This window comes from Salmo salar, chromosome 13 (assembly GCF_965601325.2).
Source record: "Salmo salar chromosome 13, fSalSal1, whole genome shotgun sequence".
NCBI lineage: Eukaryota > Metazoa > Chordata > Actinopteri > Salmoniformes > Salmonidae > Salmo > Salmo salar.
The window spans coordinates 12,173,677-12,197,677 of NC_138303.1; the positions used below are offsets into that span (position 1 = coordinate 12,173,677).

At 42.0% G+C, this 24,001-nt stretch overlaps 49 non-coding genes across 49 annotated transcripts; all 49 read left to right on the forward strand.

Annotated features, from left to right (window-relative positions):
• Positions 1-46: 46 nt before the first annotated feature.
• trnat-agu (transfer RNA threonine (anticodon AGU)) lies at positions 47-120 on the forward strand. The gene has a single exon. It is a non-coding gene; the product is annotated as a tRNA-Thr (tRNA).
• A 307-nt stretch (positions 121-427) lies between these two features.
• trnah-gug (transfer RNA histidin (anticodon GUG)) lies at positions 428-499 on the forward strand. Its single transcript has one exon. It is a non-coding gene; the product is annotated as a tRNA-His (tRNA).
• Positions 500-1,029: 530 nt separating this feature from the next.
• Positions 1,030-1,103, forward strand: trnat-agu (transfer RNA threonine (anticodon AGU)). The gene has a single exon. It is a non-coding gene; the product is annotated as a tRNA-Thr (tRNA).
• A 307-nt stretch (positions 1,104-1,410) lies between these two features.
• trnah-gug (transfer RNA histidin (anticodon GUG)) lies at positions 1,411-1,482 on the forward strand. Its single transcript has one exon. It is a non-coding gene; the product is annotated as a tRNA-His (tRNA).
• A 530-nt stretch (positions 1,483-2,012) lies between these two features.
• trnat-agu (transfer RNA threonine (anticodon AGU)) lies at positions 2,013-2,086 on the forward strand. Its single transcript has one exon. It is a non-coding gene; the product is annotated as a tRNA-Thr (tRNA).
• A 307-nt stretch (positions 2,087-2,393) lies between these two features.
• trnah-gug (transfer RNA histidin (anticodon GUG)) lies at positions 2,394-2,465 on the forward strand. Its single transcript has one exon. It is a non-coding gene; the product is annotated as a tRNA-His (tRNA).
• Positions 2,466-2,995: 530 nt separating this feature from the next.
• Positions 2,996-3,069, forward strand: trnat-agu (transfer RNA threonine (anticodon AGU)). The gene has a single exon. It is a non-coding gene; the product is annotated as a tRNA-Thr (tRNA).
• A 307-nt stretch (positions 3,070-3,376) lies between these two features.
• On the forward strand, positions 3,377-3,448 carry trnah-gug (transfer RNA histidin (anticodon GUG)). The gene has a single exon. It is a non-coding gene; the product is annotated as a tRNA-His (tRNA).
• Positions 3,449-3,978: 530 nt separating this feature from the next.
• On the forward strand, positions 3,979-4,052 carry trnat-agu (transfer RNA threonine (anticodon AGU)). Its single transcript has one exon. It is a non-coding gene; the product is annotated as a tRNA-Thr (tRNA).
• Positions 4,053-4,359: 307 nt separating this feature from the next.
• Positions 4,360-4,431, forward strand: trnah-gug (transfer RNA histidin (anticodon GUG)). Its single transcript has one exon. It is a non-coding gene; the product is annotated as a tRNA-His (tRNA).
• A 530-nt stretch (positions 4,432-4,961) lies between these two features.
• On the forward strand, positions 4,962-5,035 carry trnat-agu (transfer RNA threonine (anticodon AGU)). The gene has a single exon. It is a non-coding gene; the product is annotated as a tRNA-Thr (tRNA).
• A 307-nt stretch (positions 5,036-5,342) lies between these two features.
• trnah-gug (transfer RNA histidin (anticodon GUG)) lies at positions 5,343-5,414 on the forward strand. Its single transcript has one exon. It is a non-coding gene; the product is annotated as a tRNA-His (tRNA).
• Positions 5,415-5,944: 530 nt separating this feature from the next.
• On the forward strand, positions 5,945-6,018 carry trnat-agu (transfer RNA threonine (anticodon AGU)). The gene has a single exon. It is a non-coding gene; the product is annotated as a tRNA-Thr (tRNA).
• Positions 6,019-6,325: 307 nt separating this feature from the next.
• trnah-gug (transfer RNA histidin (anticodon GUG)) lies at positions 6,326-6,397 on the forward strand. The gene has a single exon. It is a non-coding gene; the product is annotated as a tRNA-His (tRNA).
• A 530-nt stretch (positions 6,398-6,927) lies between these two features.
• trnat-agu (transfer RNA threonine (anticodon AGU)) lies at positions 6,928-7,001 on the forward strand. Its single transcript has one exon. It is a non-coding gene; the product is annotated as a tRNA-Thr (tRNA).
• A 307-nt stretch (positions 7,002-7,308) lies between these two features.
• Positions 7,309-7,380, forward strand: trnah-gug (transfer RNA histidin (anticodon GUG)). The gene has a single exon. It is a non-coding gene; the product is annotated as a tRNA-His (tRNA).
• A 530-nt stretch (positions 7,381-7,910) lies between these two features.
• On the forward strand, positions 7,911-7,984 carry trnat-agu (transfer RNA threonine (anticodon AGU)). Its single transcript has one exon. It is a non-coding gene; the product is annotated as a tRNA-Thr (tRNA).
• A 307-nt stretch (positions 7,985-8,291) lies between these two features.
• trnah-gug (transfer RNA histidin (anticodon GUG)) lies at positions 8,292-8,363 on the forward strand. Its single transcript has one exon. It is a non-coding gene; the product is annotated as a tRNA-His (tRNA).
• Positions 8,364-8,893: 530 nt separating this feature from the next.
• Positions 8,894-8,967, forward strand: trnat-agu (transfer RNA threonine (anticodon AGU)). The gene has a single exon. It is a non-coding gene; the product is annotated as a tRNA-Thr (tRNA).
• A 307-nt stretch (positions 8,968-9,274) lies between these two features.
• On the forward strand, positions 9,275-9,346 carry trnah-gug (transfer RNA histidin (anticodon GUG)). The gene has a single exon. It is a non-coding gene; the product is annotated as a tRNA-His (tRNA).
• Positions 9,347-9,876: 530 nt separating this feature from the next.
• Positions 9,877-9,950, forward strand: trnat-agu (transfer RNA threonine (anticodon AGU)). The gene has a single exon. It is a non-coding gene; the product is annotated as a tRNA-Thr (tRNA).
• A 307-nt stretch (positions 9,951-10,257) lies between these two features.
• trnah-gug (transfer RNA histidin (anticodon GUG)) lies at positions 10,258-10,329 on the forward strand. Its single transcript has one exon. It is a non-coding gene; the product is annotated as a tRNA-His (tRNA).
• A 530-nt stretch (positions 10,330-10,859) lies between these two features.
• Positions 10,860-10,933, forward strand: trnat-agu (transfer RNA threonine (anticodon AGU)). The gene has a single exon. It is a non-coding gene; the product is annotated as a tRNA-Thr (tRNA).
• A 307-nt stretch (positions 10,934-11,240) lies between these two features.
• Positions 11,241-11,312, forward strand: trnah-gug (transfer RNA histidin (anticodon GUG)). Its single transcript has one exon. It is a non-coding gene; the product is annotated as a tRNA-His (tRNA).
• Positions 11,313-11,842: 530 nt separating this feature from the next.
• On the forward strand, positions 11,843-11,916 carry trnat-agu (transfer RNA threonine (anticodon AGU)). The gene has a single exon. It is a non-coding gene; the product is annotated as a tRNA-Thr (tRNA).
• A 307-nt stretch (positions 11,917-12,223) lies between these two features.
• On the forward strand, positions 12,224-12,295 carry trnah-gug (transfer RNA histidin (anticodon GUG)). The gene has a single exon. It is a non-coding gene; the product is annotated as a tRNA-His (tRNA).
• A 530-nt stretch (positions 12,296-12,825) lies between these two features.
• trnat-agu (transfer RNA threonine (anticodon AGU)) lies at positions 12,826-12,899 on the forward strand. Its single transcript has one exon. It is a non-coding gene; the product is annotated as a tRNA-Thr (tRNA).
• A 307-nt stretch (positions 12,900-13,206) lies between these two features.
• trnah-gug (transfer RNA histidin (anticodon GUG)) lies at positions 13,207-13,278 on the forward strand. Its single transcript has one exon. It is a non-coding gene; the product is annotated as a tRNA-His (tRNA).
• A 530-nt stretch (positions 13,279-13,808) lies between these two features.
• Positions 13,809-13,882, forward strand: trnat-agu (transfer RNA threonine (anticodon AGU)). Its single transcript has one exon. It is a non-coding gene; the product is annotated as a tRNA-Thr (tRNA).
• Positions 13,883-14,189: 307 nt separating this feature from the next.
• trnah-gug (transfer RNA histidin (anticodon GUG)) lies at positions 14,190-14,261 on the forward strand. Its single transcript has one exon. It is a non-coding gene; the product is annotated as a tRNA-His (tRNA).
• A 530-nt stretch (positions 14,262-14,791) lies between these two features.
• trnat-agu (transfer RNA threonine (anticodon AGU)) lies at positions 14,792-14,865 on the forward strand. Its single transcript has one exon. It is a non-coding gene; the product is annotated as a tRNA-Thr (tRNA).
• Positions 14,866-15,172: 307 nt separating this feature from the next.
• trnah-gug (transfer RNA histidin (anticodon GUG)) lies at positions 15,173-15,244 on the forward strand. Its single transcript has one exon. It is a non-coding gene; the product is annotated as a tRNA-His (tRNA).
• A 530-nt stretch (positions 15,245-15,774) lies between these two features.
• Positions 15,775-15,848, forward strand: trnat-agu (transfer RNA threonine (anticodon AGU)). The gene has a single exon. It is a non-coding gene; the product is annotated as a tRNA-Thr (tRNA).
• A 307-nt stretch (positions 15,849-16,155) lies between these two features.
• trnah-gug (transfer RNA histidin (anticodon GUG)) lies at positions 16,156-16,227 on the forward strand. The gene has a single exon. It is a non-coding gene; the product is annotated as a tRNA-His (tRNA).
• A 530-nt stretch (positions 16,228-16,757) lies between these two features.
• Positions 16,758-16,831, forward strand: trnat-agu (transfer RNA threonine (anticodon AGU)). The gene has a single exon. It is a non-coding gene; the product is annotated as a tRNA-Thr (tRNA).
• Positions 16,832-17,138: 307 nt separating this feature from the next.
• trnah-gug (transfer RNA histidin (anticodon GUG)) lies at positions 17,139-17,210 on the forward strand. The gene has a single exon. It is a non-coding gene; the product is annotated as a tRNA-His (tRNA).
• Positions 17,211-17,740: 530 nt separating this feature from the next.
• trnat-agu (transfer RNA threonine (anticodon AGU)) lies at positions 17,741-17,814 on the forward strand. Its single transcript has one exon. It is a non-coding gene; the product is annotated as a tRNA-Thr (tRNA).
• Positions 17,815-18,121: 307 nt separating this feature from the next.
• trnah-gug (transfer RNA histidin (anticodon GUG)) lies at positions 18,122-18,193 on the forward strand. The gene has a single exon. It is a non-coding gene; the product is annotated as a tRNA-His (tRNA).
• Positions 18,194-18,723: 530 nt separating this feature from the next.
• Positions 18,724-18,797, forward strand: trnat-agu (transfer RNA threonine (anticodon AGU)). The gene has a single exon. It is a non-coding gene; the product is annotated as a tRNA-Thr (tRNA).
• Positions 18,798-19,104: 307 nt separating this feature from the next.
• On the forward strand, positions 19,105-19,176 carry trnah-gug (transfer RNA histidin (anticodon GUG)). The gene has a single exon. It is a non-coding gene; the product is annotated as a tRNA-His (tRNA).
• Positions 19,177-19,706: 530 nt separating this feature from the next.
• trnat-agu (transfer RNA threonine (anticodon AGU)) lies at positions 19,707-19,780 on the forward strand. The gene has a single exon. It is a non-coding gene; the product is annotated as a tRNA-Thr (tRNA).
• Positions 19,781-20,087: 307 nt separating this feature from the next.
• trnah-gug (transfer RNA histidin (anticodon GUG)) lies at positions 20,088-20,159 on the forward strand. Its single transcript has one exon. It is a non-coding gene; the product is annotated as a tRNA-His (tRNA).
• A 530-nt stretch (positions 20,160-20,689) lies between these two features.
• On the forward strand, positions 20,690-20,763 carry trnat-agu (transfer RNA threonine (anticodon AGU)). Its single transcript has one exon. It is a non-coding gene; the product is annotated as a tRNA-Thr (tRNA).
• A 307-nt stretch (positions 20,764-21,070) lies between these two features.
• On the forward strand, positions 21,071-21,142 carry trnah-gug (transfer RNA histidin (anticodon GUG)). The gene has a single exon. It is a non-coding gene; the product is annotated as a tRNA-His (tRNA).
• Positions 21,143-21,672: 530 nt separating this feature from the next.
• trnat-agu (transfer RNA threonine (anticodon AGU)) lies at positions 21,673-21,746 on the forward strand. Its single transcript has one exon. It is a non-coding gene; the product is annotated as a tRNA-Thr (tRNA).
• A 307-nt stretch (positions 21,747-22,053) lies between these two features.
• trnah-gug (transfer RNA histidin (anticodon GUG)) lies at positions 22,054-22,125 on the forward strand. Its single transcript has one exon. It is a non-coding gene; the product is annotated as a tRNA-His (tRNA).
• Positions 22,126-22,655: 530 nt separating this feature from the next.
• Positions 22,656-22,729, forward strand: trnat-agu (transfer RNA threonine (anticodon AGU)). The gene has a single exon. It is a non-coding gene; the product is annotated as a tRNA-Thr (tRNA).
• Positions 22,730-23,036: 307 nt separating this feature from the next.
• trnah-gug (transfer RNA histidin (anticodon GUG)) lies at positions 23,037-23,108 on the forward strand. Its single transcript has one exon. It is a non-coding gene; the product is annotated as a tRNA-His (tRNA).
• Positions 23,109-23,638: 530 nt separating this feature from the next.
• On the forward strand, positions 23,639-23,712 carry trnat-agu (transfer RNA threonine (anticodon AGU)). The gene has a single exon. It is a non-coding gene; the product is annotated as a tRNA-Thr (tRNA).
• The last annotated feature ends 289 nt before the right edge of the window (positions 23,713-24,001 follow it).

Genomic DNA, 24,001 nt, shown 5'->3' on the forward strand with positions numbered 1-24,001 from the left:
AATACGTGTGGCGGTGACCTTACCTGCATCAGACGTGATGTCTATGGGTGCTGTGGCTTAGTTGGTTAAAGTGCCTGTCTAGTAAACAGGAGATCCTGAGTTTGAATCTCAGCAGAGCCTTTTCAAGCAGTTCATTGAACACATTGATGGAAAAGGTCAGAGTGGAGGGCACTCAGCTATTCTCAACCAATGGGTTAACAGAATTATGAGTGTTGAGAGGAGAGAAAACTTGAGGAGGGTGCAATTGAGATATTCCAAATTCACGGAAAAAGAGAGCTTTTTGAATGAATTACAACGTACCAACTGTCTGAAGTTCAACTGGTTCTTCAGTTTATTCATTTCGAGCGCTAAATGAAAAGAGTTTAGCCAGCTTGTACACCTCTCTGTCAGAGCATGAGTAGGCTCTACAAGCAGTCTCTGTTAGCTTGCCGTGATCGTATAGTGGTTAGTACTCTGCGTTGTGGCCGCAGCAACCCCGGTTCGAATCCGGGTCACGGCACTTCATTGCCATTTCGAAAGGGTTGTAATTTTGATTGAGTTGAAACTTACTCTGTGAGCTAAGAAACTCCCCGAAACGACCAAAATGATGAAGAAATAGTGTATGATTCTGAATGTTTACTCATATCTCGTGACACACCTATCACATGTTAATGCCAACTTTGGGTCCCAAACCGTAGTTTAAGAATCCATGTCAGAGGATCTTGAGTTTATTCAGCTCGAGACCCAAATGAAAAATGTACTGTCCTCGAATGACCCAAATTAAGAAGAAATAGTATGTGACTTCAAAAGTTTACTGATATCTCGCTGCCCACCTCTCACATACTCAGGCCCACTTTGGGTCCCAAAACATAGCATAAGAAACCCTGTTGCTAGACAATTGTAGGTATCCATATCGATTCCAAAATTAGTAAATAACATCTGTTTTGTGATGTGATTTTGCAAGACAGAGATATGGGTTAAATGAACGAGACTGGTTTGACTTAAATACGTGTGGCGGTGACCTTACCTGCATCAGACGTGATGTCTATGGGCGCTGTGGCTTAGTTGGTTAAAGCGCCTGTCTAGTAAACAGGAGATCCTGAGTTCGAATCTCAGCAGAGCCTTTTCAAGCAGTTCATTGAACACATTGATGGAAAAGGTCAGAGTGGAGGGCACTCAGCTATTCTCAACCAATTGGTTAACAGAATTATGAGTGTTGAGAGGAGAGAAAACTTGAGGAGGGTGCAATTGAGATATTCCAAATTCACGGAAAAAGAGAGCTTTTTGAATGAATTACAACGTACCAACTGTCTGAAGTTCAACTGGTTCTTCAGTTTATTCATTTCGAGCGCTAAATGAAAAGAGTTTAGCCAGCTTGTACACCTCTCTGTCAGAGCATGAGTAGGCTCTAGAAGCAGTCTCTGTTAGCTTGCCGTGATCGTATAGTGGTTAGTACTCTGCGTTGTGGCCGCAGCAACCCCGGTTCGAATCCGGGTCACGGCACTTCATTGCCATTTCGAAAGGGTTGTAATTTTGATTGAGTTGAAACTTACTCTGTGAGCTAAGAAACTCCCCGAAACGACCAAAATGATGAAGAAATAGTGTATGATTCTGAATGTTTACTCATATCTCGTGACACACCTATCACATGTTAATGCCAACTTTGGGTCCCAAACCGTAGTTTAAGAATCCATGTCAGAGGATCTTGAGTTTATTCAGCTCGAGACCCAAATGAAAAATGTACTGTCCTCGAATGACCCAAATTAAGAAGAAATAGTATGTGACTTCAAAAGTTTACTGATATCTCGCTGCCCACCTCTCACATACTCAGGCCCACTTTGGGTCCCAAAACATAGCATAAGAAACCCTGTTGCTAGACAATTGTAGGTATCCATATCGATTCCAAAATTAGTAAATAACATCTGTTTTGTGATGTGATTTTGCAAGACAGAGATATGGGTTAAATGAACGAGACTGGTTTGACTTAAATACGTGTGGCGGTGACCTTACCTGCATCAGACGTGATGTCTATGGGCGCTGTGGCTTAGTTGGTTAAAGCGCCTGTCTAGTAAACAGGAGATCCTGAGTTCGAATCTCAGCAGAGCCTTTTCAAGCAGTTCATTGAACACATTGATGGAAAAGCTCAGAGTGGAGGGCACTCAGCTATTCTCAACCAATGGGTTAACAGAATTATGAGTGTTGAGAGGAGAGAAAACTTGAGGAGGGTGCAATTGAGATATTCCAAATTCACGGAAAAAGAGAGCTTTTTGAATGAATTACAACGTACCAACTGTCTGAAGTTCAACTGGTTCTTCAGTTTATTCATTTCGAGCGCTAAATGAAAAGAGTTTAGCCAGCTTGTACACCTCTCTGTCAGAGCATGAGTAGGCTCTAGAAGCAGTCTCTGTTAGCTTGCCGTGATCGTATAGTGGTTAGTACTCTGCGTTGTGGCCGCAGCAACCCCGGTTCGAATCCGGGTCACGGCACTTCATTGCCATTTCGAAAGGGTTGTAATTTTGATTGAGTTGAAACTTACTCTGTGAGCTAAGAAACTCCCCGAAACGACCAAAATGATGAAGAAATAGTGTATGATTCTGAATGTTTACTCATATCTCGTGACACACCTATCACATGTTAATGCCAACTTTGGGTCCCAAACCGTAGTTTAAGAATCCATGTCAGAGGATCTTGAGTTTATTCAGCTCGAGACCCAAATGAAAAATGTACTGTCCTCGAATGACCCAAATTAAGAAGAAATAGTATGTGACTTCAAAAGTTTACTGATATCTCGCTGCCCACCTCTCACATACTCAGGCCCACTTTGGGTCCCAAAACATAGCATAAGAAACCCTGTTGCTAGACAATTGTAGGTATCCATATCGATTCCAAAATTAGTAAATAACATCTGTTTTGTGATGTGATTTTGCAAGACAGAGATATGGGTTAAATGAACGAGACTGGTTTGACTTAAATACGTGTGGCGGTGACCTTACCTGCATCAGACGTGATGTCTATGGGCGCTGTGGCTTAGTTGGTTAAAGCGCCTGTCTAGTAAACAGGAGATCCTGAGTTCGAATCTCAGCAGAGCCTTTTCAAGCAGTTCATTGAACACATTGATGGAAAAGGTCAGAGTGGAGGGCACTCAGCTATTCTCAACCAATTGGTTAACAGAATTATGAGTGTTGAGAGGAGAGAAAACTTGAGGAGGGTGCAATTGAGATATTCCAAATTCACGGAAAAAGAGAGCTTTTTGAATGAATTACAACGTACCAACTGTCTGAAGTTCAACTGGTTCTTCAGTTTATTCATTTCGAGCGCTAAATGAAAAGAGTTTAGCCAGCTTGTACAACTCTCTGTCAGAGCATGAGTAGGCTCTACAAGCAATCTCTGTTAGCTTGCCGTGATCGTATAGTGGTTAGTACTCTGCGTTGTGGCCGCAGCAACCCCGGTTCGAATCCGGGTCACGGCACTTCATTGCCATTTCGAAAGGGTTGTAATTTTGATTGAGTTGAAACTTACTCTGTGAGCTAAGAAACTCCCCGAAACGACCAAAATGATGAAGAAATAGTGTATGATTCTGAATGTTTACTCATATCTCGTGACACACCTATCACATGTTAATGCCAACTTTGGGTCCCAAACCGTAGTTTAAGAATCCATGTCAGAGGATCTTGAGTTTATTCAGCTCGAGACCCAAATGAAAAATGTACTGTCCTCGAATGACCCAAATTAAGAAGAAATAGTATGTGACTTCAAAAGTTTACTGATATCTCGCTGCCCACCTCTCACATACTCAGGCCCACTTTGGGTCCCAAAACATAGCATAAGAAACCCTGTTGCTAGACAATTGAAGGTGTCCATATCGATTCCAAAATTAGTAAATAACATCTGTTTTGTGATGTGATTTTGCAAGACAGAGATATGGGTTAAATGAACGAGACTGGTTTGACTTAAATACGTGTGGCGGTGACCTTACCTGCATCAGACGTGATGTCTATGGGCGCTGTGGCTTAGTTGGTTAAAGCGCCTGTCTAGTAAACAGGAGATCCTGAGTTCGAATCTCAGCAGAGCCTTTTCAAGCAGTTCATTGAACACATTGATGGAAAAGCTCAGAGTGGAGGGCACTCTGCTATTCTCAACCAATGGGTTAACAGAATTAGGAGTGTTGAGAGGAGAGAAAACTTGAGGAGGGTGCAATTGAGATATTCCAAATTCACGGAAAAAGAGAGCTTTTTGAATGAATTACAACGTACCAACTGTCTGAAGTTCAACTGGTTCTTCAGTTTATTCATTTCGAGCGCTAAATGAAAAGAGTTTAGCCAGCTTGTACAACTCTCTGTCAGAGCATGAGTAGGCTCTACAAGCAATCTCTGTTAGCTTGCCGTGATCGTATAGTGGTTAGTACTCTGCGTTGTGGCCGCAGCAACCCCGGTTCGAATCCGGGTCACGGCACTTCATTGCCATTTCGAAAGGGTTGTAATTTTGATTGAGTTGAAACTTACTCTGTGAGCTAAGAAACTCCCCGAAACGACCAAAATGATGAAGAAATAGTGTATGATTCTGAATGTTTACTCATATCTCGTGACACACCTATCACATGTTAATGCCAACTTTGGGTCCCAAACCGTAGTTTAAGAATCCATGTCAGAGGATCTTGAGTTTATTCAGCTCGAGACCCAAATGAAAAATGTACTGTCCTCGAATGACCCAAATTAAGAAGAAATAGTATGTGACTTCAAAAGTTTACTGATATCTCGCTGCCCACCTCTCACATACTCAGGCCCACTTTGGGTCCCAAAACATAGCATAAGAAACCCTGTTGCTAGACAATTGTAGGTATCCATATCGATTCCAAAATTAGTAAATAACATCTGTTTTGTGATGTGATTTTGCAAGACAGAGATATGGGTTAAATGAACGAGACTGGTTTGACTTAAATACGTGTGGCGGTGACCTTACCTGCATCAGACGTGATGTCTATGGGCGCTGTGGCTTAGTTGGTTAAAGCGCCTGTCTAGTAAACAGGAGATCCTGAGTTCGAATCTCAGCAGAGCCTTTTCAAGCAGTTCATTGAACACATTGATGGAAAAGGTCAGAGTGGAGGGCACTCAGCTATTCTCAACCAATTGGTTAACAGAATTATGAGTGTTGAGAGGAGAGAAAACTTGAGGAGGGTGCAATTGAGATATTCCAAATTCACGGAAAAAGAGAGCTTTTTGAATGAATTACAACGTACCAACTGTCTGAAGTTCAACTGGTTCTTCAGTTTATTCATTTCGAGCGCTAAATGAAAAGAGTTTAGCCAGCTTGTACAACTCTCTGTCAGAGCATGAGTAGGCTCTACAAGCAATCTCTGTTAGCTTGCCGTGATCGTATAGTGGTTAGTACTCTGCGTTGTGGCCGCAGCAACCCCGGTTCGAATCCGGGTCACGGCACTTCATTGCCATTTCGAAAGGGTTGTAATTTTGATTGAGTTGAAACTTACTCTGTGAGCTAAGAAACTCCCCGAAACGACCAAAATGATGAAGAAATAGTGTATGATTCTGAATGTTTACTCATATCTCGTGACACACCTATCACATGTTAATGCCAACTTTGGGTCCCAAACCGTAGTTTAAGAATCCATGTCAGAGGATCTTGAGTTTATTCAGCTCGAGACCCAAATGAAAAATGTACTGTCCTCGAATGACCCAAATTAAGAAGAAATAGTATGTGACTTCAAAAGTTTACTGATATCTCGCTGCCCACCTCTCACATACTCAGGCCCACTTTGGGTCCCAAAACATAGCATAAGAAACCCTGTTGCTAGACAATTGTAGGTATCCATATCGATTCCAAAATTAGTAAATAACATCTGTTTTGTGATGTGATTTTGCAAGACAGAGATATGGGTTAAATGAACGAGACTGGTTTGACTTAAATACGTGTGGCGGTGACCTTACCTGCATCAGACGTGATGTCTATGGGCGCTGTGGCTTAGTTGGTTAAAGCGCCTGTCTAGTAAACAGGAGATCCTGAGTTCGAATCTCAGCAGAGCCTTTTCAAGCAGTTCATTGAACACATTGATGGAAAAGCTCAGAGTGGAGGGCACTCAGCTATTCTCAACCAATGGGTTAACAGAATTAGGAGTGTTGAGAGGAGAGAAAACTTGAGGAGGGTGCAATTGAGATATTCCAAATTCACGGAAAAAGAGAGCTTTTTGAATGAATTACAACGTACCAACTGTCTGAAGTTCAACTGGTTCTTCAGTTTATTCATTTCGAGCGCTAAATGAAAAGAGTTTAGCCAGCTTGTACACCTCTCTGTCAGAGCATGAGTAGGCTCTAGAAGCAGTCTCTGTTAGCTTGCCGTGATCGTATAGTGGTTAGTACTCTGCGTTGTGGCCGCAGCAACCCCGGTTCGAATCCGGGTCACGGCACTTCATTGCCATTTCGAAAGGGTTGTAATTTTGATTGAGTTGAAACTTACTCTGTGAGCTAAGAAACTCCCCGAAACGACCAAAATGATGAAGAAATAGTGTATGATTCTGAATGTTTACTCATATCTCGTGACACACCTATCACATGTTAATGCCAACTTTGGGTCCCAAACCGTAGTTTAAGAATCCATGTCAGAGGATCTTGAGTTTATTCAGCTCGAGACCCAAATGAAAAATGTACTGTCCTCGAATGACCCAAATTAAGAAGAAATAGTATGTGACTTCAAAAGTTTACTGATATCTCGCTGCCCACCTCTCACATACTCAGGCCCACTTTGGGTCCCAAAACATAGCATAAGAAACCCTGTTGCTAGACAATTGTAGGTATCCATATCGATTCCAAAATTAGTAAATAACATCTGTTTTGTGATGTGATTTTGCAAGACAGAGATATGGGTTAAATGAACGAGACTGGTTTGACTTAAATACGTGTGGCGGTGACCTTACCTGCATCAGACGTGATGTCTATGGGCGCTGTGGCTTAGTTGGTTAAAGCGCCTGTCTAGTAAACAGGAGATCCTGAGTTCGAATCTCAGCAGAGCCTTTTCAAGCAGTTCATTGAACACATTGATGGAAAAGCTCAGAGTGGAGGGCACTCTGCTATTCTCAACCAATGGGTTAACAGAATTAGGAGTGTTGAGAGGAGAGAAAACTTGAGGAGGGTGCAATTGAGATATTCCAAATTCACGGAAAAAGAGAGCTTTTTGAATGAATTACAACGTACCAACTGTCTGAAGTTCAACTGGTTCTTCAGTTTATTCATTTCGAGCGCTAAATGAAAAGAGTTTAGCCAGCTTGTACAACTCTCTGTCAGAGCATGAGTAGGCTCTACAAGCAATCTCTGTTAGCTTGCCGTGATCGTATAGTGGTTAGTACTCTGCGTTGTGGCCGCAGCAACCCCGGTTCGAATCCGGGTCACGGCACTTCATTGCCATTTCGAAAGGGTTGTAATTTTGATTGAGTTGAAACTTACTCTGTGAGCTAAGAAACTCCCCGAAACGACCAAAATGATGAAGAAATAGTGTATGATTCTGAATGTTTACTCATATCTCGTGACACACCTATCACATGTTAATGCCAACTTTGGGTCCCAAACCGTAGTTTAAGAATCCATGTCAGAGGATCTTGAGTTTATTCAGCTCGAGACCCAAATGAAAAATGTACTGTCCTCGAATGACCCAAATTAAGAAGAAATAGTATGTGACTTCAAAAGTTTACTGATATCTCGCTGCCCACCTCTCACATACTCAGGCCCACTTTGGGTCCCAAAACATAGCATAAGAAACCCTGTTGCTAGACAATTGTAGGTATCCATATCGATTCCAAAATTAGTAAATAACATCTGTTTTGTGATGTGATTTTGCAAGACAGAGATATGGGTTAAATGAACGAGACTGGTTTGACTTAAATACGTGTGGCGGTGACCTTACCTGCATCAGACGTGATGTCTATGGGCGCTGTGGCTTAGTTGGTTAAAGCGCCTGTCTAGTAAACAGGAGATCCTGAGTTCGAATCTCAGCAGAGCCTTTTCAAGCAGTTCATTGAACACATTGATGGAAAAGGTCAGAGTGGAGGGCACTCAGCTATTCTCAACCAATTGGTTAACAGAATTATGAGTGTTGAGAGGAGAGAAAACTTGAGGAGGGTGCAATTGAGATATTCCAAATTCACGGAAAAAGAGAGCTTTTTGAATGAATTACAACGTACCAACTGTCTGAAGTTCAACTGGTTCTTCAGTTTATTCATTTCGAGCGCTAAATGAAAAGAGTTTAGCCAGCTTGTACAACTCTCTGTCAGAGCATGAGTAGGCTCTACAAGCAATCTCTGTTAGCTTGCCGTGATCGTATAGTGGTTAGTACTCTGCGTTGTGGCCGCAGCAACCCCGGTTCGAATCCGGGTCACGGCACTTCATTGCCATTTCGAAAGGGTTGTAATTTTGATTGAGTTGAAACTTACTCTGTGAGCTAAGAAACTCCCCGAAACGACCAAAATGATGAAGAAATAGTGTATGATTCTGAATGTTTACTCATATCTCGTGACACACCTATCACATGTTAATGCCAACTTTGGGTCCCAAACCGTAGTTTAAGAATCCATGTCAGAGGATCTTGAGTTTATTCAGCTCGAGACCCAAATGAAAAATGTACTGTCCTCGAATGACCCAAATTAAGAAGAAATAGTATGTGACTTCAAAAGTTTACTGATATCTCGCTGCCCACCTCTCACATACTCAGGCCCACTTTGGGTCCCAAAACATAGCATAAGAAACCCTGTTGCTAGACAATTGTAGGTATCCATATCGATTCCAAAATTAGTAAATAACATCTGTTTTGTGATGTGATTTTGCAAGACAGAGATATGGGTTAAATGAACGAGACTGGTTTGACTTAAATACGTGTGGCGGTGACCTTACCTGCATCAGACGTGATGTCTATGGGCGCTGTGGCTTAGTTGGTTAAAGCGCCTGTCTAGTAAACAGGAGATCCTGAGTTCGAATCTCAGCAGAGCCTTTTCAAGCAGTTCATTGAACACATTGATGGAAAAGCTCAGAGTGGAGGGCACTCTGCTATTCTCAACCAATGGGTTAACAGAATTAGGAGTGTTGAGAGGAGAGAAAACTTGAGGAGGGTGCAATTGAGATATTCCAAATTCACGGAAAAAGAGAGCTTTTTGAATGAATTACAACGTACCAACTGTCTGAAGTTCAACTGGTTCTTCAGTTTATTCATTTCGAGCGCTAAATGAAAAGAGTTTAGCCAGCTTGTACAACTCTCTGTCAGAGCATGAGTAGGCTCTACAAGCAATCTCTGTTAGCTTGCCGTGATCGTATAGTGGTTAGTACTCTGCGTTGTGGCCGCAGCAACCCCGGTTCGAATCCGGGTCACGGCACTTCATTGCCATTTCGAAAGGGTTGTAATTTTGATTGAGTTGAAACTTACTCTGTGAGCTAAGAAACTCCCCGAAACGACCAAAATGATGAAGAAATAGTGTATGATTCTGAATGTTTACTCATATCTCGTGACACACCTATCACATGTTAATGCCAACTTTGGGTCCCAAACCGTAGTTTAAGAATCCATGTCAGAGGATCTTGAGTTTATTCAGCTCGAGACCCAAATGAAAAATGTACTGTCCTCGAATGACCCAAATTAAGAAGAAATAGTATGTGACTTCAAAAGTTTACTGATATCTCGCTGCCCACCTCTCACATACTCAGGCCCACTTTGGGTCCCAAAACATAGCATAAGAAACCCTGTTGCTAGACAATTGTAGGTATCCATATCGATTCCAAAATTAGTAAATAACATCTGTTTTGTGATGTGATTTTGCAAGACAGAGATATGGGTTAAATGAACGAGACTGGTTTGACTTAAATACGTGTGGCGGTGACCTTACCTGCATCAGACGTGATGTCTATGGGCGCTGTGGCTTAGTTGGTTAAAGCGCCTGTCTAGTAAACAGGAGATCCTGAGTTCGAATCTCAGCAGAGCCTTTTCAAGCAGTTCATTGAACACATTGATGGAAAAGGTCAGAGTGGAGGGCACTCAGCTATTCTCAACCAATTGGTTAACAGAATTATGAGTGTTGAGAGGAGAGAAAACTTGAGGAGGGTGCAATTGAGATATTCCAAATTCACGGAAAAAGAGAGCTTTTTGAATGAATTACAACGTACCAACTGTCTGAAGTTCAACTGGTTCTTCAGTTTATTCATTTCGAGCGCTAAATGAAAAGAGTTTAGCCAGCTTGTACAACTCTCTGTCAGAGCATGAGTAGGCTCTACAAGCAATCTCTGTTAGCTTGCCGTGATCGTATAGTGGTTAGTACTCTGCGTTGTGGCCGCAGCAACCCCGGTTCGAATCCGGGTCACGGCACTTCATTGCCATTTCGAAAGGGTTGTAATTTTGATTGAGTTGAAACTTACTCTGTGAGCTAAGAAACTCCCCGAAACGACCAAAATGATGAAGAAATAGTGTATGATTCTGAATGTTTACTCATATCTCGTGACACACCTATCACATGTTAATGCCAACTTTGGGTCCCAAACCGTAGTTTAAGAATCCATGTCAGAGGATCTTGAGTTTATTCAGCTCGAGACCCAAATGAAAAATGTACTGTCCTCGAATGACCCAAATTAAGAAGAAATAGTATGTGACTTCAAAAGTTTACTGATATCTCGCTGCCCACCTCTCACATACTCAGGCCCACTTTGGGTCCCAAAACATAGCATAAGAAACCCTGTTGCTAGACAATTGTAGGTATCCATATCGATTCCAAAATTAGTAAATAACATCTGTTTTGTGATGTGATTTTGCAAGACAGAGATATGGGTTAAATGAACGAGACTGGTTTGACTTAAATACGTGTGGCGGTGACCTTACCTGCATCAGACGTGATGTCTATGGGCGCTGTGGCTTAGTTGGTTAAAGCGCCTGTCTAGTAAACAGGAGATCCTGAGTTCGAATCTCAGCAGAGCCTTTTCAAGCAGTTCATTGAACACATTGATGGAAAAGGTCAGAGTGGAGGGCACTCAGCTATTCTCAACCAATTGGTTAACAGAATTATGAGTGTTGAGAGGAGAGAAAACTTGAGGAGGGTGCAATTGAGATATTCCAAATTCACGGAAAAAGAGAGCTTTTTGAATGAATTACAACGTACCAACTGTCTGAAGTTCAACTGGTTCTTCAGTTTATTCATTTCGAGCGCTAAATGAAAAGAGTTTAGCCAGCTTGTACAACTCTCTGTCAGAGCATGAGTAGGCTCTACAAGCAATCTCTGTTAGCTTGCCGTGATCGTATAGTGGTTAGTACTCTGCGTTGTGGCCGCAGCAACCCCGGTTCGAATCCGGGTCACGGCACTTCATTGCCATTTCGAAAGGGTTGTAATTTTGATTGAGTTGAAACTTACTCTGTGAGCTAAGAAACTCCCCGAAACGACCAAAATGATGAAGAAATAGTGTATGATTCTGAATGTTTACTCATATCTCGTGACACACCTATCACATGTTAATGCCAACTTTGGGTCCCAAACCGTAGTTTAAGAATCCATGTCAGAGGATCTTGAGTTTATTCAGCTCGAGACCCAAATGAAAAATGTACTGTCCTCGAATGACCCAAATTAAGAAGAAATAGTATGTGACTTCAAAAGTTTACTGATATCTCGCTGCCCACCTCTCACATACTCAGGCCCACTTTGGGTCCCAAAACATAGCATAAGAAACCCTGTTGCTAGACAATTGTAGGTATCCATATCGATTCCAAAATTAGTAAATAACATCTGTTTTGTGATGTGATTTTGCAAGACAGAGATATGGGTTAAATGAACGAGACTGGTTTGACTTAAATACGTGTGGCGGTGACCTTACCTGCATCAGACGTGATGTCTATGGGCGCTGTGGCTTAGTTGGTTAAAGCGCCTGTCTAGTAAACAGGAGATCCTGAGTTCGAATCTCAGCAGAGCCTTTTCAAGCAGTTCATTGAACACATTGATGGAAAAGCTCAGAGTGGAGGGCACTCTGCTATTCTCAACCAATGGGTTAACAGAATTAGGAGTGTTGAGAGGAGAGAAAACTTGAGGAGGGTGCAATTGAGATATTCCAAATTCACGGAAAAAGAGAGCTTTTTGAATGAATTACAACGTACCAACTGTCTGAAGTTCAACTGGTTCTTCAGTTTATTCATTTCGAGCGCTAAATGAAAAGAGTTTAGCCAGCTTGTACAACTCTCTGTCAGAGCATGAGTAGGCTCTACAAGCAATCTCTGTTAGCTTGCCGTGATCGTATAGTGGTTAGTACTCTGCGTTGTGGCCGCAGCAACCCCGGTTCGAATCCGGGTCACGGCACTTCATTGCCATTTCGAAAGGGTTGTAATTTTGATTGAGTTGAAACTTACTCTGTGAGCTAAGAAACTCCCCGAAACGACCAAAATGATGAAGAAATAGTGTATGATTCTGAATGTTTACTCATATCTCGTGACACACCTATCACATGTTAATGCCAACTTTGGGTCCCAAACCGTAGTTTAAGAATCCATGTCAGAGGATCTTGAGTTTATTCAGCTCGAGACCCAAATGAAAAATGTACTGTCCTCGAATGACCCAAATTAAGAAGAAATAGTATGTGACTTCAAAAGTTTACTGATATCTCGCTGCCCACCTCTCACATACTCAGGCCCACTTTGGGTCCCAAAACATAGCATAAGAAACCCTGTTGCTAGACAATTGTAGGTATCCATATCGATTCCAAAATTAGTAAATAACATCTGTTTTGTGATGTGATTTTGCAAGACAGAGATATGGGTTAAATGAACGAGACTGGTTTGACTTAAATACGTGTGGCGGTGACCTTACCTGCATCAGACGTGATGTCTATGGGCGCTGTGGCTTAGTTGGTTAAAGCGCCTGTCTAGTAAACAGGAGATCCTGAGTTCGAATCTCAGCAGAGCCTTTTCAAGCAGTTCATTGAACACATTGATGGAAAAGGTCAGAGTGGAGGGCACTCAGCTATTCTCAACCAATTGGTTAACAGAATTAGGAGTGTTGAGAGGAGAGAAAACTTGAGGAGGGTGCAATTGAGATATTCCAAATTCACGGAAAAAGAGAGCTTTTTGAATGAATTACAACGTACCAACTGTCTGAAGTTCAACTGGTTCTTCAGTTTATTCATTTCGAGCGCTAAATGAAAAGAGTTTAGCCAGCTTGTACAACTCTCTGTCAGAGCATGAGTAGGCTCTACAAGCAATCTCTGTTAGCTTGCCGTGATCGTATAGTGGTTAGTACTCTGCGTTGTGGCCGCAGCAACCCCGGTTCGAATCCGGGTCACGGCACTTCATTGCCATTTCGAAAGGGTTGTAATTTTGATTGAGTTGAAACTTACTCTGTGAGCTAAGAAACTCCCCGAAACGACCAAAATGATGAAGAAATAGTGTATGATTCTGAATGTTTACTCATATCTCGTGACACACCTATCACATGTTAATGCCAACTTTGGGTCCCAAACCGTAGTTTAAGAATCCATGTCAGAGGATCTTGAGTTTATTCAGCTCGAGACCCAAATGAAAAATGTACTGTCCTCGAATGACCCAAATTAAGAAGAAATAGTATGTGACTTCAAAAGTTTACTGATATCTCGCTGCCCACCTCTCACATACTCAGGCCCACTTTGGGTCCCAAAACATAGCATAAGAAACCCTGTTGCTAGACAATTGTAGGTATCCATATCGATTCCAAAATTAGTAAATAACATCTGTTTTGTGATGTGATTTTGCAAGACAGAGATATGGGTTAAATGAACGAGACTGGTTTGACTTAAATACGTGTGGCGGTGACCTTACCTGCATCAGACGTGATGTCTATGGGCGCTGTGGCTTAGTTGGTTAAAGCGCCTGTCTAGTAAACAGGAGATCCTGAGTTCGAATCTCAGCAGAGCCTTTTCAAGCAGTTCATTGAACACATTGATGGAAAAGCTCAGAGTGGAGGGCACTCTGCTATTCTCAACCAATGGGTTAACAGAATTAGGAGTGTTGAGAGGAGAGAAAACTTGAGGAGGGTGCAATTGAGATATTCCAAATTCACGGAAAAAGAGAGCTTTTTGAATGAATTACAACGTACCAACTGTCTGAAGTTCAACTGGTTCTTCAGTTTATTCATTTCGAGCGCTAAATGAAAAGAGTTTAGCCAGCTTGTACAACTCTCTGTCAGAGCATGAGTAGGCTCTACAAGCAATCTCTGTTAGCTTGCCGTGATCGTATAGTGGTTAGTACTCTGCGTTGTGGCCGCAGCAACCCCGGTTCGAATCCGGGTCACGGCACTTCATTGCCATTTCGAAAGGGTTGTAATTTTGATTGAGTTGAAACTTACTCTGTGAGCTAAGAAACTCCCCGAAACGACCAAAATGATGAAGAAATAGTGTATGATTCTGAATGTTTACTCATATCTCGTGACACACCTATCACATGTTAATGCCAACTTTGGGTCCCAAACCGTAGTTTAAGAATCCATGTCAGAGGATCTTGAGTTTATTCAGCTCGAGACCCAAATGAAAAATGTACTGTCCTCGAATGACCCAAATTAAGAAGAAATAGTATGTGACTTCAAAAGTTTACTGATATCTCGCTGCCCACCTCTCACATACTCAGGCCCACTTTGGGTCCCAAAACATAGCATAAGAAACCCTGTTGCTAGACAATTGTAGGTATCCATATCGATTCCAAAATTAGTAAATAACATCTGTTTTGTGATGTGATTTTGCAAGACAGAGATATGGGTTAAATGAACGAGACTGGTTTGACTTAAATACGTGTGGCGGTGACCTTACCTGCATCAGACGTGATGTCTATGGGCGCTGTGGCTTAGTTGGTTAAAGCGCCTGTCTAGTAAACAGGAGATCCTGAGTTCGAATCTCAGCAGAGCCTTTTCAAGCAGTTCATTGAACACATTGATGGAAAAGGTCAGAGTGGAGGGCACTCAGCTATTCTCAACCAATTGGTTAACAGAATTATGAGTGTTGAGAGGAGAGAAAACTTGAGGAGGGTGCAATTGAGATATTCCAAATTCACGGAAAAAGAGAGCTTTTTGAATGAATTACAACGTACCAACTGTCTGAAGTTCAACTGGTTCTTCAGTTTATTCATTTCGAGCGCTAAATGAAAAGAGTTTAGCCAGCTTGTACAACTCTCTGTCAGAGCATGAGTAGGCTCTACAAGCAATCTCTGTTAGCTTGCCGTGATCGTATAGTGGTTAGTACTCTGCGTTGTGGCCGCAGCAACCCCGGTTCGAATCCGGGTCACGGCACTTCATTGCCATTTCGAAAGGGTTGTAATTTTGATTGAGTTGAAACTTACTCTGTGAGCTAAGAAACTCCCCGAAACGACCAAAATGATGAAGAAATAGTGTATGATTCTGAATGTTTACTCATATCTCGTGACACACCTATCACATGTTAATGCCAACTTTGGGTCCCAAACCGTAGTTTAAGAATCCATGTCAGAGGATCTTGAGTTTATTCAGCTCGAGACCCAAATGAAAAATGTACTGTCCTCGAATGACCCAAATTAAGAAGAAATAGTATGTGACTTCAAAAGTTTACTGATATCTCGCTGCCCACCTCTCACATACTCAGGCCCACTTTGGGTCCCAAAACATAGCATAAGAAACCCTGTTGCTAGACAATTGTAGGTATCCATATCGATTCCAAAATTAGTAAATAACATCTGTTTTGTGATGTGATTTTGCAAGACAGAGATATGGGTTAAATGAACGAGACTGGTTTGACTTAAATACGTGTGGCGGTGACCTTACCTGCATCAGACGTGATGTCTATGGGCGCTGTGGCTTAGTTGGTTAAAGCGCCTGTCTAGTAAACAGGAGATCCTGAGTTCGAATCTCAGCAGAGCCTTTTCAAGCAGTTCATTGAACACATTGATGGAAAAGCTCAGAGTGGAGGGCACTCTGCTATTCTCAACCAATGGGTTAACAGAATTAGGAGTGTTGAGAGGAGAGAAAACTTGAGGAGGGTGCAATTGAGATATTCCAAATTCACGGAAAAAGAGAGCTTTTTGAATGAATTACAACGTACCAACTGTCTGAAGTTCAACTGGTTCTTCAGTTTATTCATTTCGAGCGCTAAATGAAAAGAGTTTAGCCAGCTTGTACAACTCTCTGTCAGAGCATGAGTAGGCTCTACAAGCAATCTCTGTTAGCTTGCCGTGATCGTATAGTGGTTAGTACTCTGCGTTGTGGCCGCAGCAACCCCGGTTCGAATCCGGGTCACGGCACTTCATTGCCATTTCGAAAGGGTTGTAATTTTGATTGAGTTGAAACTTACTCTGTGAGCTAAGAAACTCCCCGAAACGACCAAAATGATGAAGAAATAGTGTATGATTCTGAATGTTTACTCATATCTCGTGACACACCTATCACATGTTAATGCCAACTTTGGGTCCCAAACCGTAGTTTAAGAATCCATGTCAGAGGATCTTGAGTTTATTCAGCTCGAGACCCAAATGAAAAATGTACTGTCCTCGAATGACCCAAATTAAGAAGAAATAGTATGTGACTTCAAAAGTTTACTGATATCTCGCTGCCCACCTCTCACATACTCAGGCCCACTTTGGGTCCCAAAACATAGCATAAGAAACCCTGTTGCTAGACAATTGAAGGTGTCCATATCGATTCCAAAATTAGTAAATAACATCTGTTTTGTGATGTGATTTTGCAAGACAGAGATATGGGTTAAATGAACGAGACTGGTTTGACTTAAATACGTGTGGCGGTGACCTTACCTGCATCAGACGTGATGTCTATGGGCGCTGTGGCTTAGTTGGTTAAAGCGCCTGTCTAGTAAACAGGAGATCCTGAGTTCGAATCTCAGCAGAGCCTTTTCAAGCAGTTCATTGAACACATTGATGGAAAAGGTCAGAGTGGAGGGCACTCTGCTATTCTCAACCAATGGGTTAACAGAATTAGGAGTGTTGAGAGGAGAGAAAACTTGAGGAGGGTGCAATTGAGATATTCCAAATTCACGGAAAAAGAGAGCTTTTTGAATGAATTACAACGTACCAACTGTCTGAAGTTCAACTGGTTCTTCAGTTTATTCATTTCGAGCGCTAAATGAAAAGAGTTTAGCCAGCTTGTACAACTCTCTGTCAGAGCATGAGTAGGCTCTACAAGCAATCTCTGTTAGCTTGCCGTGATCGTATAGTGGTTAGTACTCTGCGTTGTGGCCGCAGCAACCCCGGTTCGAATCCGGGTCACGGCACTTCATTGCCATTTCGAAAGGGTTGTAATTTTGATTGAGTTGAAACTTACTCTGTGAGCTAAGAAACTCCCCGAAACGACCAAAATGATGAAGAAATAGTGTATGATTCTGAATGTTTACTCATATCTCGTGACACACCTATCACATGTTAATGCCAACTTTGGGTCCCAAACCGTAGTTTAAGAATCCATGTCAGAGGATCTTGAGTTTATTCAGCTCGAGACCCAAATGAAAAATGTACTGTCCTCGAATGACCCAAATTAAGAAGAAATAGTATGTGACTTCAAAAGTTTACTGATATCTCGCTGCCCACCTCTCACATACTCAGGCCCACTTTGGGTCCCAAAACATAGCATAAGAAACCCTGTTGCTAGACAATTGAAGGTGTCCATATCGATTCCAAAATTAGTAAATAACATCTGTTTTGTGATGTGATTTTGCAAGACAGAGATATGGGTTAAATGAACGAGACTGGTTTGACTTAAATACGTGTGGCGGTGACCTTACCTGCATCAGACGTGATGTCTATGGGCGCTGTGGCTTAGTTGGTTAAAGCGCCTGTCTAGTAAACAGGAGATCCTGAGTTCGAATCTCAGCAGAGCCTTTTCAAGCAGTTCATTGAACACATTGATGGAAAAGGTCAGAGTGGAGGGCACTCTGCTATTCTCAACCAATGGGTTAACAGAATTAGGAGTGTTGAGAGGAGAGAAAACTTGAGGAGGGTGCAATTGAGATATTCCAAATTCACGGAAAAAGAGAGCTTTTTGAATGAATTACAACGTACCAACTGTCTGAAGTTCAACTGGTTCTTCAGTTTATTCATTTCGAGCGCTAAATGAAAAGAGTTTAGCCAGCTTGTACAACTCTCTGTCAGAGCATGAGTAGGCTCTACAAGCAATCTCTGTTAGCTTGCCGTGATCGTATAGTGGTTAGTACTCTGCGTTGTGGCCGCAGCAACCCCGGTTCGAATCCGGGTCACGGCACTTCATTGCCATTTCGAAAGGGTTGTAATTTTGATTGAGTTGAAACTTACTCTGTGAGCTAAGAAACTCCCCGAAACGACCAAAATGATGAAGAAATAGTGTATGATTCTGAATGTTTACTCATATCTCGTGACACACCTATCACATGTTAATGCCCACTTTGGGTCCCAAACCGTAGTTTAAGAATCCATGTCAGAGGATCTTGAGTTTATTCAGCTCGAGACCCAAATGAAAAATGTACTGTCCTCGAATGACCCAAATTAAGAAGAAATAGTATGTGACTACAAATGTTTACTGATATCTCGCTGCCCACCTCTCACATACTCAGGCCCACTTTGGGTCCCAAAACATAGCATAAGAAACCCTGTTGCTAGACAATTGAAGGTGTCCATATCGATTCCAAAATTAGTAAATAACATCTGTTTTGTGATGTGATTTTGCAAGACAGAGATATGGGTTAAATGAACGAGACTGGTTTGACTTAAATACGTGTGGCGGTGACCTTACCTGCATCAGATGTGATGTCTATGGGCGCTGTGGCTTAGTTGGTTAAAGCGCCTGTCTAGTAAACAGGAGATCCTGAGTTCGAATCTCAGCAGAGCCTTTTCAAGCAGTTCATTGAACACATTGATGGAAAAGGTCAGAGTGGAGGGCACTCTGCTATTCTCAACCAATGGGTTAACAGAATTAGGAGTGTTGAGAGGAGAGAAAACTTGAGGAGGGTGCAATTGAGATGTTCCAAATTCACGGAAAAAGATAGCTTTTTGAATGAATTACAACGTACCAACTGTCTGAAGTTCAACTGGTTCTTCAGTTTATTCATTTCGAGCGCTAAATGAAAAGAGTTTAGCCAGCTTGTACAACTCTCTGTCAGAGCATGAGTAGGCTCTACAAGCAATCTCTGTTAGCTTGCCGTGATCGTATAGTGGTTAGTACTCTGCGTTGTGGCCGCAGCAACCCCGGTTCGAATCCGGGTCACGGCACTTCATTGCCATTTCGAAAGGGTTGTAATTTTGATTGAGTTGAAACTTACTCTGTGAGCTAAGAAACTCCCCGAAACGACCAAAATGATGAAGAAATAGTGTATGATTCTGAATGTTTACTCATATCTCGTGACACACCTATCACATGTTAATGCCCACTTTGGGTCCCAAACCGTAGTTTAAGAATCCATGTCAGAGGATCTTGAGTTTATTCAGCTCGAGACCCAAATGAAAAATGTACTGTCCTCGAATGACCCAAATTAAGAAGAAATAGTATGTGACTACAAATGTTTACTGATATCTCGCTGCCCACCTCTCACATACTCAGGCCCACTTTGGGTCCCAAAACATAGCATAAGAAACCCTGTTGCTAGACAATTGAAGGTGTCCATATCGATTCCAAAATTAGTAAATAACATCTGTTTTGTGATGTGATTTTGCAAGACAGAGATATGGGTTAAATGAACGAGACTGGTTTGACTTAAATACGTGTGGCGGTGACCTTACCTGCATCAGATGTGATGTCTATGGGCGCTGTGGCTTAGTTGGTTAAAGCGCCTGTCTAGTAAACAGGAGATCCTGAGTTCGAATCTCAGCAGAGCCTTTTCAAGCAGTTCATTGAACACATTGATGGAAAAGGTCAGAGTGGAGGGCACTCTGCTATTCTCAACCAATGGGTTAACAGAATTAGGAGTGTTGAGAGGAGAGAAAACTTGAGGAGGGTGCAATTGAGATGTTCCAAATTCACGGAAAAAGATAACTTTTTGAATGAATTACAACGTACCAACTGTCTGAAGTTCAACTGGTTCTTCAGTTTATTCATTTCGAGCGCTAAATGAAAAGAGTTTAGCCAGCTTGTACAACTCTCTGTCAGAGCATGAGTAGGCTCTACAAGCAATCTCTGTTAGCTTGCCGTGATCGTATAGTGGTTAGTACTCTGCGTTGTGGCCGCAGCAACCCCGGTTCGAATCCGGGTCACGGCACTTCATTGCCATTTCGAAAGGGTTGTAATTTTGATTGAGTTGAAACTTACTCTGTGAGCTAAGAAACTCCCCGAAACGACCAAAATGATGAAGAAATAGTGTATGATTCTGAATGTTTACTCATATCTCGTGACACACCTATCACATGTTAATGCCCACTTTGGGTCCCAAACCGTAGTTTAAGAATCCATGTCAGAGGATCTTGAGTTTATTCAGCTCGAGACCCAAATGAAAAATGTACTGTCCTCGAATGACCCAAATTAAGAAGAAATAGTATGTGACTACAAATGTTTACTGATATCTCGCTGCCCACCTCTCACATACTCAGGCCCACTTTGGGTCCCAAAACATAGCATAAGAAACCCTGTTGCTAGACAATTGAAGGTGTCCATATCGATTCCAAAATTAGTAAATAACATCTGTTTTGTGATGTGATTTTGCAAGACAGAGATATGGGTTAAATGAACGAGACTGGTTTGACTTAAATACGTGTGGCGGTGACCTTACCTGCATCAGATGTGATGTCTATGGGCGCTGTGGCTTAGTTGGTTAAAGCGCCTGTCTAGTAAACAGGAGATCCTGAGTTCGAATCTCAGCAGAGCCTTTTCAAGCAGTTCATTGAACACATTGATGGAAAAGGTCAGAGTGGAGGGCACTCTGCTATTCTCAACCAATGGGTTAACAGAATTAGGAGTGTTGAGAGGAGAGAAAACTTGAGGAGGGTGCAATTGAGATGTTCCAAATTCACGGAAAAAGATAACTTTTTGAATGAATTACAACGTACCAACTGTCTGAAGTTCAACTGGTTCTTCAGTTTATTCATTTCGAGCGCTAAATGAAAAGAGTTTAGCCAGCTTGTACAACTCTCTGTCAGAGCATGAGTAGGCTCTACAAGCAATCTCTGTTAGCTTGCCGTGATCGTATAGTGGTTAGTACTCTGCGTTGTGGCCGCAGCAACCCCGGTTCGAATCCGGGTCACGGCACTTCATTGCCATTTCGAAAGGGTTGTAATTTTGATTGAGTTGAAACTTACTCTGTGAGCTAAGAAACTCCCCGAAACGACCAAAATGATGAAGAAATAGTGTATGATTCTGAATGTTTACTCATATCTCGTGACACACCTATCACATGTTAATGCCCACTTTGGGTCCCAAACCGTAGTTTAAGAATCCATGTCAGAGGATCTTGAGTTTATTCAGCTCGAGACCCAAATGAAAAATGTACTGTCCTCGAATGACCCAAATTAAGAAGAAATAGTATGTGACTACAAATGTTTACTGATATCTCGCTGCCCACCTCTCACATACTCAGGCCCACTTTGGGTCCCAAAACATAGCATAAGAAACCCTGTTGCTAGACAATTGAAGGTGTCCATATCGATTCCAAAATTAGTAAATAACATCTGTTTTGTGATGTGATTTTGCAAGACAGAGATATGGGTTAAATGAACGAGACTGGTTTGACTTAAATACGTGTGGCGGTGACCTTACCTGCATCAGATGTGATGTCTATGGGCGCTGTGGCTTAGTTGGTTAAAGCGCCTGTCTAGTAAACAGGAGATCCTGAGTTCGAATCTCAGCAGAGCCTTTTCAAGCAGTTCATTGAACACATTGATGGAAAAGGTCAGAGTGGAGGGCACTCTGCTATTCTCAACCAATGGGTTAACAGAATTAGGAGTGTTGAGAGGAGAGAAGACTTGAGGAGGGTGCAACTGAGATGTTCCAAATTCACGGAAAAAGATAACTTTTTGAATGAATTACAACGTACCAACTGTCTGAAGTTCAACTGGTTCTTCAGTTTATTCATTTAGAGCGCTAAATGAAAAGAGTTTAGCCAGCTTGTACAACTCTCTGTCAGAGCATGAGTAGGCTCTACAAGCAATCTCTGTTAGCTTGCCGTGATCGTATAGTGGTTAGTACTCTGCGTTGTGGCCGCAGGAACCCCGGTTCGAATCCGGGTCACGGCACTTCATTGCCATTTCGAAAGGGTTGTACTTTTGATTGAGTTGAAACTTACTCTGTGAGCTAAGAAAATCCCTGAAATGACCAAAATGATGAAGAAATAGTGTATGATTCTGAATGTTTACTCATATCTCGTGACACACCTATCACATGTTAATGCCCACTTTGGGTCCCAAACTGTAGTTTAAGAATCCATGTCAGAGGATCTTGAGTTTATTCAGCTCGAGACCCAAATGAAAAATGTACTGTCCTCGAATGACCCAAATTAAGAAGAAATAGTATGTGACTACAAATGTTTACTGATATCTCGCTGCCCACCTCTCACATACTCAGGCCCACTTTGGGTCCCAAAACATAGCATAAGAAACCCTGTTGCTAGACAATTGAAGGTGTCCATATCGATTCCAAAATTAGTAAATAACATCTGTTTTGTGATGTGATTTTGCAAGACAGAGATATGGGTTAAATGAACGAGACTGGTTTGACTTAAATACGTGTGGCGGTGACCTTACCTGCATCAGATGTGATGTCTATGGGCGCTGTGGCTTAGTTGGTTAAAGCGCCTGTCTAGTAAACAGGAGATCCTGAGTTCGAATCTCAGCAGAGCCTTTTCAAGCAGTTCATTGAACACATTGATGGAAAAGGTCAGAGTGGAGGGCACTCTGCTATTCTCAACCAATGGGTTAACAGAATTAGGAGTGTTGAGAGGAGAGAAGACTTGAGGAGGGTGCAACTGAGATGTTCCAAATTCACGGAAAAAGATAACTTTTTGAATGAATTACAACGTACCAACTGTCTGAAGTTCAACTGGTTCTTCAGTTTATTCATTTAGAGCGCTAAATGAAAAGAGTTTAGCCAGCTTGTACAACTCTCTGTCAGAGCATGAGTAGGCTCTACAAGCAATCTCTGTTAGCTTGCCGTGATCGTATAGTGGTTAGTACTCTGCGTTGTGGCCGCAGGAACCCCGGTTCGAATCCGGGTCACGGCACTTCATTGCCATTTCGAAAGGGTTGTACTTTTGATTGAGTTGAAACTTACTCTGTGAGCTAAGAAAATCCCTGAAATGACCAAAATGATGAAGAAATAGTGTATGATTCTGAATGTTTACTCATATCTCGTGACACACCTATCACATGTTAATGCCCACTTTGGGTCCCAAACTGTAGTTTAAGAATCCATGTCAGAGGATCTTGAGTTTATTCAGCTCGAGACCCAAATGAAAAATGTACTGTCCTCGAATGACCCAAATTAAGAAGAAATAGTATGTGACTACAAATGTTTACTGATATCTCGCTGCCCACCTCTCACATACTCAGGCCCACTTTGGGTCCCAAAACATAGCATAAGAAACCCTGTTGCTAGACAATTGAAGGTGTCCATATCGATTCCAAAATTAGTAAATAACATCTGTTTTGTGATGTGATTTTGCAAGACAGAGATATGGGTTAAATGAACGAGACTGGTTTGACTTAAATACGTGTGGCGGTGACCTTACCTGCATCAGATGTGATGTCTATGGGCGCTGTGGCTTAGTTGGTTAAAGCGCCTGTCTAGTAAACAGGAGATCCTGAGTTCGAATCTCAGCAGAGCCTTTTCAAGCAGTTCATTGAACACATTGATGGAAAAGGTCAGAGTGGAGGGCACTCTGCTATTCTCAACCAATTGGTTAACAGAATTAGGAGTGTTGAGAGGAGAGAAGACTTGAGGAGGGTGCAATTGAGATGTTCCAAATTCACGGAAAAAGATAACTTTTTGAATGAATTACAACGTACCAACTGTCTGAAGTTCAACTGGTTCTTCAGTTTATTCATTTAGAGCGCTAAATGAAAAGAGTTTAGCCAGCTTGTACAACTCTCTGTCAGAGCATGAGTAGGCTCTACA